Below are 16,290 nucleotides of genomic sequence, written 5' to 3'. Positions count from 1 at the left end.
CATTGGCACATCTTGCCTTGGGACCACTATCTGCCATACCAATTCATGGGTGTGGGGGTCGATGCTTCTCTGGTACAGCTTACCGTCATGAATAAACAGTTTGCTTCTCCCCTTCCACAGCTGTTGTGTCTCCTGTAGGTCATCCGGGCCCAGATGCAAACCTGCCTGCGTCAAGAGCTCTTTCACCCGACGGACCGCGGGGTCACCATCCTGGGTTTCTGCCCATCAATGGTGGGGCAGGGGATTCAGCGTGGCGTCCTGCTTGTTCTGGCGCCTGTTCTTCACATGATGGGAACACTGGGTGGCCTTGGGGCGATGGAAAGCGGGCAGCTCTACCTCTTCAAGTGCCTCTGGATCTTCCCCTGTTTCTGGCAAGTTGGGCATCCTGGACAATGCATCGGCATTCGCATTCTTGTTCCCTGCCCGGTACTTGATGGTGACGTCGTAATTGGACAGCTGGGCCATCCACAACTGTTCCAAGGCACCGAGTTTTGCTGTGTCCAAATGCGTTAGTGGATTATTATCCGTGAAGACGGTGAATTTCACTGAGGCCAGGTAGTGCTTGAACCTCTCCTTCACTGCCCAAACAATGGCGAGGAACTCCAGCTTAAAGGAACTATGGTTGTCAGGGTTCCTTTCAGTGGGACGAAGCTTCCTGCTGGCGTAAGCAGTCACCCTCTCCTTGCCTTTCTGGACCTGGGACAACACGGCTCCCAACCCCACGTTGCTGGCGTCCGTATACAGCACAAACGGTTGGTCATACTCAGGGTAGGCCAGTACCTCTTCTCCCGTTAACGCCGACTTTAAACAAGAGAAGAATCCTTCCAGTCCATCGTTCCAGTCAAATGGAGTATTCCTACACTTGGTCTTCTTGGACTGGCCCACCAACAGGTCTTGCAAGGGTGCGGCTTTCTTGGTGAAGTCCTTGATAAATCTCCTGTAGTAGCCTACCAATCCGAGGAACTGCCAGACTTCATGGAGGTTGCTGGGTTTCGGCCAGTCTTTGATCACAGTAACCTTGTCGGGGTCTGGGGCCACTCCTTCAGCACTCACCACATGGCCCAGGTACTGCACTTTGGGTTTTAGCAGATGGCATTTGGACGGTTTCACCTTTAAGCCAAAGTTGGACAGGGCTTCAAACACCTCGGCCAGGTGCTTCAGATGGTCTTCATAGGTCTTGGAGAAGACAATGACATCATCCAGATATAGCAGCACGGTTTCAAAGTTCTTGTGTCCCAGACAGCACTTCATCATCCTCTGGAACATTCCCAGGGCATTGCACAGCCTGAAGGGCATGTAGTTGAACTCACAGAGACCCATCGGCGTCGTGAAGGCCGTCTTTTCCTTGTCCGCCTCTGCCACGGGAACCTGCCAGTACCCACCGGTGAGATCCAAGGTAGAAAAGTAGTTAGCAGACTTTAAAGCAGCCAAGGACTCCTCTAACCTTTGCAGTGGATATGCATCCTTATGTGTAATGCGATTTAGCTGCCTATAATCAACACACATCCTCATGGTGCCATCTTTCTTCCTAACGAGGACTAACAGAGCTGCCCAGGGGCTACAACTGTCTATCACTACCCCAGCCTCCTTCATCTCCCGCAACATGTCCTTGGCACACTGATAATGACCTGGGGGCACAGGACAGTATCTCTCCTTTATGGGTGGATGATCTCCTGTGGGGATATGATGTTGAATCCCTTTTAACTGCCCAAAATCTAGGGGGTGCTTGCTGAATACCCGCTCATACTCATGAACCACCCTGTAGGCCCCCTGTTTCTGGTGAGGTGGGGTAGAGTCAGTGCCCACATGCAATTCCCGACACCAATCTTTCAGTTGCCCTGCAGAACCGTTGTTCTCCGCCGGATTGGAGGGGACCAAGGGTCCGGGTGCCTGTATCACACTATTATTAACAGTAAACAGTTTAGCAAGTGTGGCATATTTGGTTAGGTGGACTTCTTCCTCCCCACAGTTAAGAACACGTACTGGCACCCTTCCCTTGCGGACGTCAACCACCCCTCTGGCTGTCAGGAGGGTAGGCCTATTATCTGAATATACGGGTCCTACCAGGGCCCGATAGTCTTTACCCCTGAGGCCTATGGCTGATCGACACCATATTAACATTTCACTCCTGGGGGGTATCGCAATGGGGTTTGAATCACTCACTGTGACACAACCAATTTCACCACCAGTCAGCTCCACCTGCTGTCTCTGCATCAGAGCCCTGATTTCTTTCTGCAGGGCACGTTGTTCACTGTAACCAGCTGTTTCTGCTACCTGCTGTAACAGGACAATAACTTCTGCAAGACAATTTTCTATGACATTAGTACCAATGGTCATCATGGGATTACATTCACGTCGGTCAATATCAACAATTACAATCCCTTGGGCCTCCAATTCTACCCGCCCCACTTTAATGGTGACCTCTTTATACCCCACTTGTGGCAATGGCTGACCATTACTGGCTATTATGGTGAAATCATCATCGGGGCCACGAGTAATGTCGGTGTCCTCCCAATAACGTTTATAAAGGATGTAAGGCATAGTCATCACCTGAGAACCGGTGTCCAGCAAAGCGATCATGGGGATACCGTCGATCACAATGGGGAGAACAGGTTGTCCTCCAATGTACTTGGCTCTCCAGTTTTGCGGGCCTGGTCGTCCTACTCCTGGGGGTTGGCCCTCTGCCCCAGGGGTTGCTCGTTTAAATGACAGTACCTTGCAAGGTGGCCCACCTGGTGGCAGCGGCGGCAGATAGGTCGTCCGTCCCGATGAAAGCGATCATCGTCCCTGCCTCTGGTTGGCGGAATCCTCCTCTGTCGCTGCCAGGGGACATCCTCTGGTCTGGAAGCCAGCTGGATCTTCTCCTTGGGGGCTTCCTGTAGGGATTGTATGGTCCGGGCTAGGGCAGCAACGCTCTTGGTCAGCTCCTGCATCTGGAGGCCTAGTCCGGCAGGGGAATCTTCCTCCAGGATCTGGGCATCGGCCTCGGCGGCAATTGGGGTATCTGGCGCCACCTCCTGGTGGTACGTGGGAGCTTGACGCCTGGGGAGTACTGCACAGCTGGGCTGTCGCTCCTGTAGCGCCTGGATGGCTTTATCTTTGAATTGCGCGAAAGTTAGGTCTGGATTCTGCATGGCCAGGAAGTGCAGTTGGGCCCTTTGGTGACTGCACAGGAGCCCCTCAATGAACCGCTTTCAGCAGTTTATCCTCATCTTGCATGCTGTTTGGTCATTCTGTTTGATGGCCTGCAGTGCCTCCTGGAGATTGAGGGCTGTTATGATCCTTAGTGGTTGAGGATCACAAATTACTCCAGCTAAGTAACATACATAGGACAAGCTCTAGGGAGGTGGAAAACTGGACTGACCGCAAATCTGAACCTATCCAAACACACTAGAAGTAGCCAGTGAACGTGTCTAAAAATCCTAGACGTCTCGAGCCAGCCTGAGGAACTAACTACCCCTAGAGAGAAAGAAAGACCTCTCTTGCCTCCAGAGAAATAATCCCCAAAGAAATAGAAGCCCCCAACATATAATAACGGTGAGGTAAGAGGAAGGCACATACACAGGGGTGAAAACAGATTTAGCAAATGAGGCCCACTAATACTAGATAGCAGAAAATAGTAAAGGGGTCTGTGCGGTCAGTAAAAAACCCTTACAAAAAATCCACACTGAGATTTCAAGAACCCCCGCACCAACTAACAGTGTGGGGGGAGAAACTCAGTCCCCTAGAGCAACCAGCAAGTGAGGAAATCACATTTTAGCGAGCTGGACTAAAAACATAATAAATGCTGATAATCAAAAAATGATCAAACAAAAACTTAGCTTGTCTTGGAGAGACTGGGAGCAAGGTAGTCACAAGGAATCTGAAGAGCACTGAATACATTGAGAGCAGGCAAGGAACTGAGTATCCAAGTGAACTAAATAGGAAACCAACCAAGGATAACGAACCAGCTGATGCTGCCAACCTGCAGAAAGACAACACTACACAGTACCGCTTGCGACCACTAGAGGGAGCCCAAAAACAGAGTTCACAACAGTACCCCCCCCTTGAGGAGGGGTCACCGAACCCTCATCAAGACCCCCAGGGTGATCAGGACGAGCCGCGTGGAAGGCACGAACCAAATCGGCCGCATGAACATCAGAGGCGAGAACCCAGGAATTATCCTCCTGACCATAGCCCTTCCACTTCACCAAATACTGAAGCCTCCATCTAGAGATACAAGAATCCAAAATCTTCTCCACCACGTACTCCAATTCGCCCTCGACCAGCACCGGAGCAGGAGGCTCAACAGAAGGAACCACAGGTACCACATACCTCCACAACAAAGACCTATGGAACACATTATGAATGGCAAACGATGCTGGGAGATCCAAACGAAAAGACACCGGGTTAAGGATTTCCAAGATCTTATAAGGACCGATGAAGCGAGGCTTGAATTTAGGAGAGGAGACCTTCATAGGAATATACCGAGAAGACAGCCACACCAAATCCCCAACACGAAGTCGGGGACCCACACCTCGGCGGCGGTTGGCAAAGCGCTGAGCCTTCTCCTGTGACAACCTCAAATTGTCCACCACATGGTTCCAAATCTGCTGCAACCTATCCACCACAGAATCCACCCCAGGACAGTCAGAAGGCTCAACCTGACCCGAGGAAAAACAAGGATGGAAACCAGAATTGCAGAAAAAAAAGGCGAAACCAAAGTAGCAGAACTAGCCCGATTATTAAGGGCAAACTCGGCCAATGGCAAAAAAGTCACCCAATCATCCTGATCAGCAGAAACAAAACATCTCAAATAAGTTTCCAACGTCTGATTAGTTCGCTCGGTTTGGCCATTAGTCTGAGGATGGAAGGCCGACGAAACAGACAAATCAATGCCCATCTTAGCACAAAAAGTCCGCCAAAAACCTGGACACAAACTGGGATCCTCTATCAGACACAATATTTTCAGGAATGCCGTGCAAGCGAACCACATTCTGAAAAAATAGAGGAACCAAATCGGAGGAAGAAGGCAACTTAGGCAAGGGCACCAAATGGACCATCTTGGAAAAACCATCACACACCACCCAGATGACAGACATTTTCTGAGATACCGGAAGATCCGAAATAAAATCCATGGAAATGTGCGTCCAAGGCCTTTTTGGAATAGGCAAAGGCAAAAGCAAACCACTGGCACGAGAACAGCAAGGCTTAGCCCGAGCACAAATCCCACAAGACTGCACAAAGGAACGAACATCCCGCGACAAGGAAGGCCACCAGAAGGACCTAGCCACCAAATCTCTGGTACCAAAAATCCCAGGATGACCCGCCAACACCGAAGAATGAACCTCGGAAATAACTCTGCTGGTCCATCTATCCGGGACAAACAGTCTCTCTGGTGGACAACGGTCAGGTCTATCCACCTGAAATTTCTGCAGCGCTCGTCGCAAATCTGGGGAAATGGCAGACAAAATCACTCCCTCTCTGAGAATACCAGCTGGCTCAGAAACTCCCGGAGAGTCAGGCACAAAACTCCTAGAAAGTGCATCAGCTTTCACGTTCTTCGAACCAGGCAGATATGAGACCACGAAGTTGAAACGGGAGAAAAACAACGACCAACGAGCCTGTCTAGGATTCAGGCGCTTGGCAGATTCAAGGTAAATCAGATTTTTGTGATCAGTCAAGACCACCACACGCTGTTTAGCTCCTTCGAGCCAATGTCGCCACTCCTCAAATGCCCACTTCATATCCAACAACTCCCGATTACCAACATCATAGTTCCGCTCGGCAGGCGAAAACTTTCTTGAAAAGAAAGCACATGGTTTCATCACAGAGCCATCAGAGCTTCTCTGTGACAAAACAGCCCCTGCTCCAATCTCAGAAGCATCAACCTCGACCTGGAAGGGGAGAGAGACATCTGGCTGACATAAGACTGGAGCTGAAGAAAACCGGTGCTTCAGCTCCCGAAAGGCCTCAACGGCCACAGGAGACCAATTAGTCACATCAGACCCCTTCTTGGTCAAATCCGTCAAAGGTTTAACCACGCTAGAAAAATTAGCGATGAAACGACGGTAAAAATTAGCAAAACCCAAGAACTTCTGAAGACTCTTAACAGACGTGGGCTGAGTCCAGTCATGAATAGCCTGGACCTTGACTGGGTCCATCTCCACAGTAGAAAGAGAAAAAATAAAACCCAAAAAGGAGACCTTCTGTACTCCGAAGAGGCATTTTGAGCCCTTCACAAATAAAGCATTAGCACGCAGGACCTGAAACACCATCCTGACCTGCTTCACATGGGACTCCCAATCATCAGAAAAGACCAAAATGTCATCCAGATAAACAATCATAAATTTATCCAGATATTCTCGGAAGATGTCATGCATGAAAGACTGAAACACAGAAGGAGCATTAGAGAGTCCAAAAGGCATCACCAAGTACTCAAAATGGCCTTCAGGCGTATTAAATGCTGTTTTCCATTCATCTCCCTGCTTAATGCGCACAAGGTTATACGCACCACGGAGATCTATCTTGGTGAACCAACTGGCACCCTTAATCCGAGCAAACAAATCAGACAATAGTGGTAAAGGATACTGAAATTTGACTGTGATTTTATTCAGAAGACGATAATCTATACAAGGTCTCAACGAACCGTCCTTCTTGGCCACAAAAAAAAATCCTGCACCAAGAGGGGAAGAGGATGGGCGAATATGTCCCTTCTCCAAAGACTCCTTTATATAACTCCGCATCGCGGCATGCTCTGGTATAGACAGATTAAAAAGTCGTCCCTTAGGGAATTTACTACCAGGAATTAAATTTATAGCACAGTCACAATCCCTATGAGGGGGCAGGGCACTGGACCTGGGTTCATCAGATACATCCTGGTAGTCAGACAAAAACTCAGGGACCTCAGAAGGAGTGGAAGAAGCAATAGACACCAACGGAACATCGCCATGAATTCCCTGACAACCCCAACTTGACACAGACATAGCTTTCCAATCTAAAACTGGATTATGAGCCTGCAGCCATGGCAGACCCAAAACGACAACATCATGCAAATTATGCAGAACAAGAAAGCGAATCACCTCCTGATGTACGGGAGTCATGCACATGGTCATTTGGGTCCAATACTGAGGCTTATTCTCAGCCAATGGCGTAGCATCAATTCCCCTCAGAGGAATAGGAAATTCCAAAGGCTCCAGGACAAAACCACAGCGCCTGGCAAACGACAAATCCATCAGATTCAGGGCAGCACCCAAATCCACAAAAGCCATAACCGGGTAGGATGACAAAGAACAAATCAAAGTAACAGACAAAATAAACTTAGGCTGCACAGTACCAATGGTGACAGGTTTAGCGATTTTTTTTAAGCGTTTAGAGCATGCTGAGATAACATGAGTAGAATCACCACAGTAAAAGCACAACCCATTTTGACGTCTATGACTTTGTCGCTCAATTCTGGTCAGAGTTCACATTGCATAGACTCAGGTCTCTGTTCAGAAAATACCGCCAAAGGATGAGCAGATTTGCGCTCCCGCAAACGCCGATCAACCTGAATGGCTAAAGCCATAGAATCACTCAGACTTGTAGGGGTGGGAAACCCCACCATAACATTCTTAACGGCCTCAGAAAGACCTTCTCTGAAATTTGCAGCCAAGGCACACTCATTCCATTGAGTAAGCACCGACCATTTCCGAAATTTTTGACAATACACCTCTGCTTCATCCTGACCTTGAGAGATAGCCAGCAACGCTTTTTCTGCCTGATTCTCAAGATTAGGCTCCTCATAAAGCAGTCCAAGAGCCAGAAAAAATGAATCTACATTAAGCAATGCAGGATCTCCTGGCGCCAGAGAGAAAGCCCAATCTTGAGGGTCGCCACGCAACAAGGAGATAACAATTTTAACTTGCTGAGCGGAATCACCAGAGGAACGAGGTCTCAGAGATAGAAATAACTTACAATTATTCTTAAAGTTTAGAAACCTAGATCTATCACCAGAAAACAATTCAGGAATGGGTATCTTTGGTTCTGACATAGGGCTATGAATAACAAAATCCTGAATACTTTGCACCCGTGCAGTCAGATGATCCACACTAGAAGTCAGAGTCTGAAAATTCATGTCTGCAGCTGAGCTCAAAACCACCCAGAGTTCAAGGGGATGAAAGAAGCTAAACAGACTGCAGCAAAGGAAAAGCGGGAGGAAAAAAAAAATGTACTCAGGTCTTCTTTTTATCCCACTTCTGCGATGCATTAAACACTTTTGAGGCCTGCTCTACTGTTATGATCCTTAGTGGTTGAGGATCACAAATTACTCCAGCTAAGTAACATACATAGGACAAGCTCTAGGGAGGTGGCAAACTGGACTGACCGCAAATCTGAACCTATCCAAACACACTAGAAGTAGCCGGTGAACGTGTCTAAAAATCCTAGACGTCTCGAGCCAGCCTGAGGAACTAACTACCCCTAGAGAGAAAGAAAGACCTCTCTTGCCTCCAGAGAAATAATCCCCAAAGAAATAGAAGCCCCCAACATATAATAACGGTGAGGTAAGAGGAAGGCACATACACAGGGGTGAAAACAGATTTAGCAAATGAGGCCCACTAATACTAGATAGCAAAAAATAGTAAAGGGGTCTGTGCGGTCAGTAAAAAAAACCCTTACAAAAAATCCACACTGAGATTTCAAGAACCCCCGCACCAACTAACGGTGTGGGGGGTAGAAACTCAGTCCCCTAGAGCAACCAGCAAGCGAGGAAATCACATTTTAGCGAGCTGGACTAAAAACATAAAAATAAATAAATGCTGATAATCAAAAAATGATCAAACAAAAACTTAGCTTGTCTTGGAGAGACTGGGAGCAAGGTAGTCACAAGGAATCTGAAGAGCACTGAATACATTGAGAGCAGGCAAGGAACTGAGTATCCAGGTGAACTAAATAGGAAACCAACCAAGGATAACGAACCAGCTGATGCTGCCAACCTGCAGAAAGACAACACTACACAGTACCGCTTGTGACCACTAGAGGGAGCCCAAAAACAGAGTTCACAACAGAGGGCATAGTCCCATAAGCTATCCTGCGGCCTCTGCTTGCACCCATAGAACGTCAATTTAATTTTTGTAGCGGTGCGGGTGTCAAAGGTGGTTTTAAGCTTGGCAAAGGCCTGCTGCGCAGTTCTCTTATCCGCGGCGGGCCAGGACTTAACTTCCCTCAGAGCCGCTCCAAAGAGTTGGCCTGTTATCATATGAACTTTCTGAGGCTCTGTCAGGGGATAAAACTCAAGCAGGCTGCAGATCCCTTCTTTAGAGTCAGTTAATGTATGTGATTCTCCAGAATATCGCGGAGCCAGGCTGCTCCCGGTAGGTAAGGCATGGAGAAGGGCATTATGGCTGCTGTAGCTGCGGTGGTATCCGGCTGGCTGCTGGGGGCGGCAAGCTCTGCGGAATCCGGTGGTGGTACAAGGCCTGCGGCTGCGCCTACTGCGGGGCCCGGAGGTGCCCCCGAGTCTGCGGCTGCGACCGCCGCCTCCGCTCCTCCTGGATCAGACATGGCCGCTCCTCCCCTCTGCTAACCTGGTGGAAGTCGGGGTTCCTCTTCCAGAATCGGCACCTCACCGCGTCTTCTTGTTCCACGCTCTTTTCGGCCGGCTCCGCCCACGAAGCTATGGCTCCTCCCCTCGTGCCCCACACGGCGAGGCAATGGCGGATTTTGCTGGCAAATAGCAATACACAGTCTTTGCAATAAATCTTGATTCAATCACAATTCAGTCACAGTTCTAAGGCACACATGACCTGATTCCTCAGGCTTAAGTAGATCCTGTTTGTGACGCCAAGTTGGAGCGGCCCCCAAACGCAGGGGTACCGGGTACCGGTACCGGTACCAGGTCTCTCTCGGTTCTGGGGATGTCACGGTGGCCTGACCCGGTCCGTGGCCCTGCTAAGGGGCGCCCAATTAAAGATGTAGATGACGGTGTAGGTCGCAGTGAATAACGAGGACACAGGGTTGCAGTCTCTTTACCTCTTTACTGAAGGCTTCGGCATCCACAATCCAGAGCACTGCTAACAGGGCTGGCTGAGACCGGCCGGTCCAAAGGCTCATCCAGAGTTCCCTTTGCAGGTGGAAATCAGTGACCTTCCTACCAGCGCCTGTGTGTTGTAGTACCTCCCTGCTGAGCACCACGGGATAGTCCTCACAACTGTCATGTATGTTTCTGTTCTTTCTCTCCGTCCCCCAGATGATATGGATAGGACGCACCCGTATGACGGGGTAGGCCTGGAGTTATTTTATAGGGACCCTAGAGACGCCCCTCTCCCACAATTGCCTCCGTTGTCTTCGTTAGGTGTAAAGGTGAAACAGCCAACCTAAAGTTAACTGCCCGGCCGCAGTTCAAAGTAATGCGTAGAGTCTCTTACTTCCTCGGCGTTCCGGCCGGCTACGCGCCTCAGAAGGATGTTGCTGATCTTGAGGCACGACTCCTTCTGGTTCTATCTCCTTTGTGCTGTGATCCCGTTTCTCACGTCTCCACAATATGCTTAGCTTCGTGTCCTTTCTTAGGAGTCTGCCACTATAAGGCACAGGCACGGCTCCGTAACGATCTGTCTGTGCTAGGCCGCTGTCAGGATCCCACCCCTGACAGGTCCTCTCTCTAACTCTCCCCAGCTACTTTCTGTCTAACTTCCTATCCAACCCCCAGTTTTACCCATGTGTGAGGAGTGGCCTAATAGATGGGACCTTTTGCTCCCCCTGGCGGCCGGAGTGTGAAGTGTAATGTGTGTCTGTGATACCTGCAAGGTGAACTCTTTTAGTGCAATCAGACATACCATCACTCCCCCCTGGTGGAAGAGCGACGTTACTGCAACGACCAGACTCTGGGGCGCTGCATAAATGCACCTTAAAGGGAACCTGTCACCCCCAAATCGATGGTGAGGTAAGCTAACCATCATCAAGGACTTATCTACAGCATTCTGTAATGCTGTAGATAAGCCCCCGATGTTACCTGAAAGAGGAGAAAAAGAGGTTAGATTTTACTCACCCAGGGGCGGTCCCGCTGCTGGGGCGGTCCTGCTGCTGGTCCGGTCAAATGGGTGTCTCAGGTCCGCTCCGGTGCCTCCTATCTTCATTCCATGACGTCCTCTTCTGGTCTTCACGCCGGTCCTCTCTGACCTTTCCTGGGGCCTGCGCACTGCAGTACTTTGCTCTGCCCTCAACAGGGCAGACAAAGTACGCCTGCGCCGGAGCCACAGTGTGAAGACCAGAAGAAGACATCATGGAATGAAGATGGAAGGCGCTGTACCGGACCTGAGACACCCATCGGAGCGGGACCGCTCTTTTTCTCCTCTTTCAGGTAACATCGGGGGCTTATCTACAGCATTATAGAATGCTGTAGATAAGCACCTGATGACGGTTGGCTTACCTCACCATCGATTTTGGGGGTGACAGGTTCCCTTTAATGAAGCACTCACTCACTGAGTTGTTATCCTCTTAATGTATTGCAGTCATCATATTATATAGCACTAATTACTTACAACTGCTCATTTTGCCGTTCTACCCAGTTAATTGTTCACTTTTTTTCTCTGCTGTATGTAAAAACAGGAAGTCTCTTTTCCCTGCCTTTATCAAACCCCTTTTCAACTCCTGACTCGACTACTCCTCCTCCCACCTGCCAGAAACTTTGCAGTGAGATAAAATTGTAGTTCTAATGATGACTTATGCATGATTTCCTGTTTTTACATAGAGCTTGGAATGATTTACCTAGTTTGTTCCTAATCACGTGATGTTATAGACTCAATAGAAAATAGAATAATTATCTGTGTAGAAAGGCAAAATGAGCAATTGTAAGTGATGCGCCCACAGAGCAGTGGGGTACTCGGTACCCGGTCCGGTCGCAAAGGGGATGTCACGGTGGCTGCGACCCAGTCCGTGGCCCTGGGCATCAACGTTAAAGGGGGCTAATGTTCAATGTTTGTCGTGACGCCACCTGTGGAGTTTAGGCAATAGGGGGACCGACTCTGCCTGCATTAGAGGGTTTCCCTGGGGGATGTTGCTGCCGCCCAGATGCTACACTTCCCACAGGTGAAGCAGGGTCCCCAGGGGTCCTATGGTGTATGGCGTAGATGGTGTAACCAATGAATAAATGGAGGAGACAAGTGATAAGTTTTTTCCTGGTTTACTTGTGGGTGACAGGCCACAGTCCAGGGTACCAGGCACAGGTGATGGGGGTCTGGCCGGCTCAGAGGCAAATGAGAGTTCTCTTTTCCAAGTAGAGGTCCATGAGCCTTTCCTACTTGCGCCTTTCTAAGTGAGGTCCTTGCTGCTTTAAGCTTCCTACAAGGTCCTCCAGTTTCCCCCTGCCCTGGGACAGGTACCTGCATGACAGGCAGCTTGACCCTTTTAACAAGGACTCTAACGTGCCCCGGGCTCCTCAGGTGCTGCTGCATCTCAGGCATGGTGCGGGTAGGTAACGTGTAGTGTCGTACCCTCCGGTTCTGCTCCTTGTCCTAGAGTCCACCAAAGCCTCGGGCTCCCGGTACCCGGCTACTGCGCTTTAGCTTCGAGGGTGTCCTGCCACAGTTTCTCTCTGAGCACTGTCTCTCTCCTGTGCTTCTTCCCTTCCAGCTGCTCCACATGAAACCCAACAGGTTTCTCCTTCCCAGAGGCTGCAGCTCCTTTGTGGCTGCCAGGCCTCTCTCTCTCTGCACTGCATCTCTCCTAGACGTCTGCTCTGCTTGGTCTCCTAGGACCAACTAACTAGCTCCTCCTCCAGGTCAGGACACATTAAAGCCTAGGGAAGCTCCCCTGAATCTGGGTCTTGAGCTCCCCCTCCTGGCCTGGATTCAGAATGTGTTGCATGTGTGTGCCTTATCTGCTGAAGAGAACTCCTTTGCTTCTGAGCATGACATCATTTTCCCCGAAGGAAAAGCAACATCACTGCAGCAACCGGTAATCTGGGGTGCTGCATAAGCATAAAGTGCTATATAATATGATGACTGTAATATATTAAGAGGATAAAAATTTTGATCGGAGGAGGAGGAGTGCTTCTTCAAATTAGGTTGGCGTGTACTAAATAACTATGATCACACATTGCTGCATAGAAGTTGTAGGCTCCAAATGGTAGTATATTTTTAATCAAGACTATTTACAAAGTTGACACTTTTTTATTTTTGTACACGTCAGAAACAGTACTTTATAAGGTGTACATCAATTGTATTCTTGTTTGAAATTTTGAATTAAGAAATCATAAATTACAAATTACTCGTTGTCTTGCATAGTACCTGGTCATTACTGAAATATAGAAAGAGTCAGGGGGTGGATATATTTTGCTCTCTTAGAAATTTTGATTCCCTCCAGTGTCTAAAAGTCTCCTAAGAATCCTTTGATGTCTTTAACCAATGCATATTCACTTGCCTGTCCTATCCCACAGTCATGTACATTAAAAATAACTTTGTCATGGGGGATTTCATCAAAGATTTCAGGAAATCTAAATAAATAATGTCATATGCATCACCATTATAAGCTTCGCAGCCCTGTCTGACATCAAGACTGTCAACGTGGCAGTATCCGTCTAGATTAGATGAAGCAATCCATCTCTTGTCAGGTTATTTCTTTAGCCCAGATTTTCATGTTGTTATTTTATTTTACCTTTTTTTACTTTGATTTTCTTGCACCCTTTAATGGCAGTTATCCTTTATATATTTTTTTCTGATTCTTTTCTATTTTGCCAGGCTGTACTATGAGTATAAGCATTGTTGTGATTGGTGCTGCCTCTGACATAACACTACAGGCAGAACGAGTGTTGTCACTAATTGCTTGTCATGCTGTGTCAATACGACTTAATGAAATTTGACAGCTCAGAAAAGAGTGGTTCTAAATCCAGAAGCCTGTATTGATAAGCTTCCACACTGCATGTTATTGCTCGAAAAGTTCATGCAAATTAGAGAAAATGGAAAAAAAAATGCAGTTTTGTGTGCTTGTCAGTGGGGACAAACCTATATTCTATCCACTTAGAATTATCCATATGTGATATTACTTTTAGCACGTAGAAAATGCAAAAGAATGCGACAAATTCTTATATCAAGCTTTTCATCTATCTGTGTACCTGTGACCTTTTGGCACTTCAAAAATTTAGTCTTTCTCCAACCATGGTTTGACGTAGCACATACATAGCTGAATAAAGACAAGAGATTTTTTTTTACTATATCACATCTGTAGTGCTGCCACTTTGCCTTATGTACATGGAGGATACTGGGTCAGTGTCATTTCTACAAAGTGTCCCATGAGTCGTGTTTTAACACAACAATGCCAGGCCGCGTGTTGCTTGTGCTCCTGTGAGCAGCCTGCAAGGCCTTAACATGCTATCATGGCCTATAGTGCCTTCGGCCTTGGTTCCCATCATGCACTTCTGGGATTTCATTGTTTGGCAATGGCAAAGGGGCTGGCAACAGCGGATCTTGATGATTTCCATCTATTATCTATCTATGTACCTATCTATCTATCTGCATATCTATCTATGTAAATGTACCGTATTTTTCGGACTAGAAGACGCACCCCAAATTTTCCAAAAACAGGAATAAAGTCCTGAATTCAGCTTACCGGGGGGGAATCAGCAGTGCTGGTGGAGCAGAGTCACAGGGGGTGCTTGGTGGTCTGGCGATGATATGACCCAGACTGGTGTGGCAGGTTCGGTGGTGCGGGGGCTCCGCCGACATTTTATGAAAGCCCAGAGCCCACGCACATCTACTGATGCAATGCGGTTGTCTCTGGGAAATCCCATCCCAAGGCTTCTGCTGCAGGTTCGGCCGTGCACGCTGGTGCTGGGGCTCCGATGACTTTTTGTGAAAGCCCAGAGCCCCCGCACTTCCATTGCATTGATGCTGTGGCCTCCGGTAAAATGGCTGTCAGAGGCGGCACATGTGCAGATTGAGATTTCGGCAACGAGATTGTGTCTCCTGAGATCTCGGGACAAGATCTCATTGCCGAGATCTCAAACTGTGCATGCGCCGCCACTGGCGGCCATTTTCCTGGATCATCGAAGCAATGTAAGTGCGGGGGCTTTGGGTTTTCACAAAATGTCACCGAAGCCCCACACCACTGAGCACCACCAAACCTGCTGAACCTGCCGCAACTGCGGGATGGGATGTGAGATCATGCACCCTGCAGCATTGGACCACCGGAAGAATCACCCGACTGCTGCTGCCACCTCACTAATTGTAAGTACAGTACATTCTGACTATAAGACGCATCTCCGTTTCCCCAAACAAATTTTGGGAAAAAAGTGCGTCTTATAGTCCGAAAAATACGGTATATTTTAGGCAATTGGCGTGCAAAATCATGAATATGTTATGGTTACAGTAGGGTTCCAGTTCATGGAAAAATACCATTACAGATTTTAATTTGTCTTTGGTTTGTGATGTCTGATATTGTACAACTCAATATATTTTTTAAGTGTAAATAACATTTCAGAATAGTATGCCATGTGTGTGTACATGAGAAATAACCAATTTTTGGTGATTATAAGACTTGCATCCTGCATTTTCCCCTCTCCTTAATTTTCAGCCTTCTTTGAGCTAGTGGATAAAGACTACCTCCTATGATGTCTTTCATACACAGCACACAATGACATGAGGACATAGATGACATTATAGAACAGTACAGAGCAGTGTAGTTGTGGGGTGAGATAAAACACTTACTAGAAAGAAGCAGCAGTCTTTGTGTGTCTGAGTCGCTGTTTTTAACTCTGTTCTTCCTCTCTACATAGACTTTAATAGGTAGTTTTAATCTAAAATCTTCAAGAGCTGTAAGTCTTTCTTTTCAAAGAAGGGTTTTAGCAGTTCTTTAGAGTGAATGAAGAGTTTAGGAGGTGAAGGAAGTGTCTTATAAGGGGAGAAAGATGCATTTTTTTCTGTTAAGATATTACAAAATTTCTTATATTCGCTTGTAGTCTTGATTGGTGCAAAATTTGTTGAAATAACAGTCACCGTTTAAAATATAGATGGGGCTCTCGAAGAGCCCAATAACGGATGTACCCAGTGATTTACAGACTCATAGACTTTCTGTTGAGCCCATACACCACTGTGTGCATTCTGGTTGGAGCTGAGTGCTTCTAACATTTGGTTTAAGCAATAAATTTGGGCTCAGGATCCAACCCGCCATCAATCTAGCTGGCTTTTTAAATTAATAAATGTTTACTCAGAGTTTAACCGCTTCACGTTGCAGCCTATTTCCATTTTTGCCTTTTTCATTTTTTCCTCACATTCTTTTTTTTTTTGTGGGACGAGTTGTACATCATTTATTTTAAAACAATGTACCAGAAATGGGAAA

This window comes from Ranitomeya variabilis, chromosome 4 (genome assembly GCF_051348905.1).
Source record: "Ranitomeya variabilis isolate aRanVar5 chromosome 4, aRanVar5.hap1, whole genome shotgun sequence".
Taxonomy (NCBI): Eukaryota; Metazoa; Chordata; class Amphibia; order Anura; family Dendrobatidae; genus Ranitomeya; species Ranitomeya variabilis.
This window is presented reverse-complemented; position numbering follows the sequence as displayed.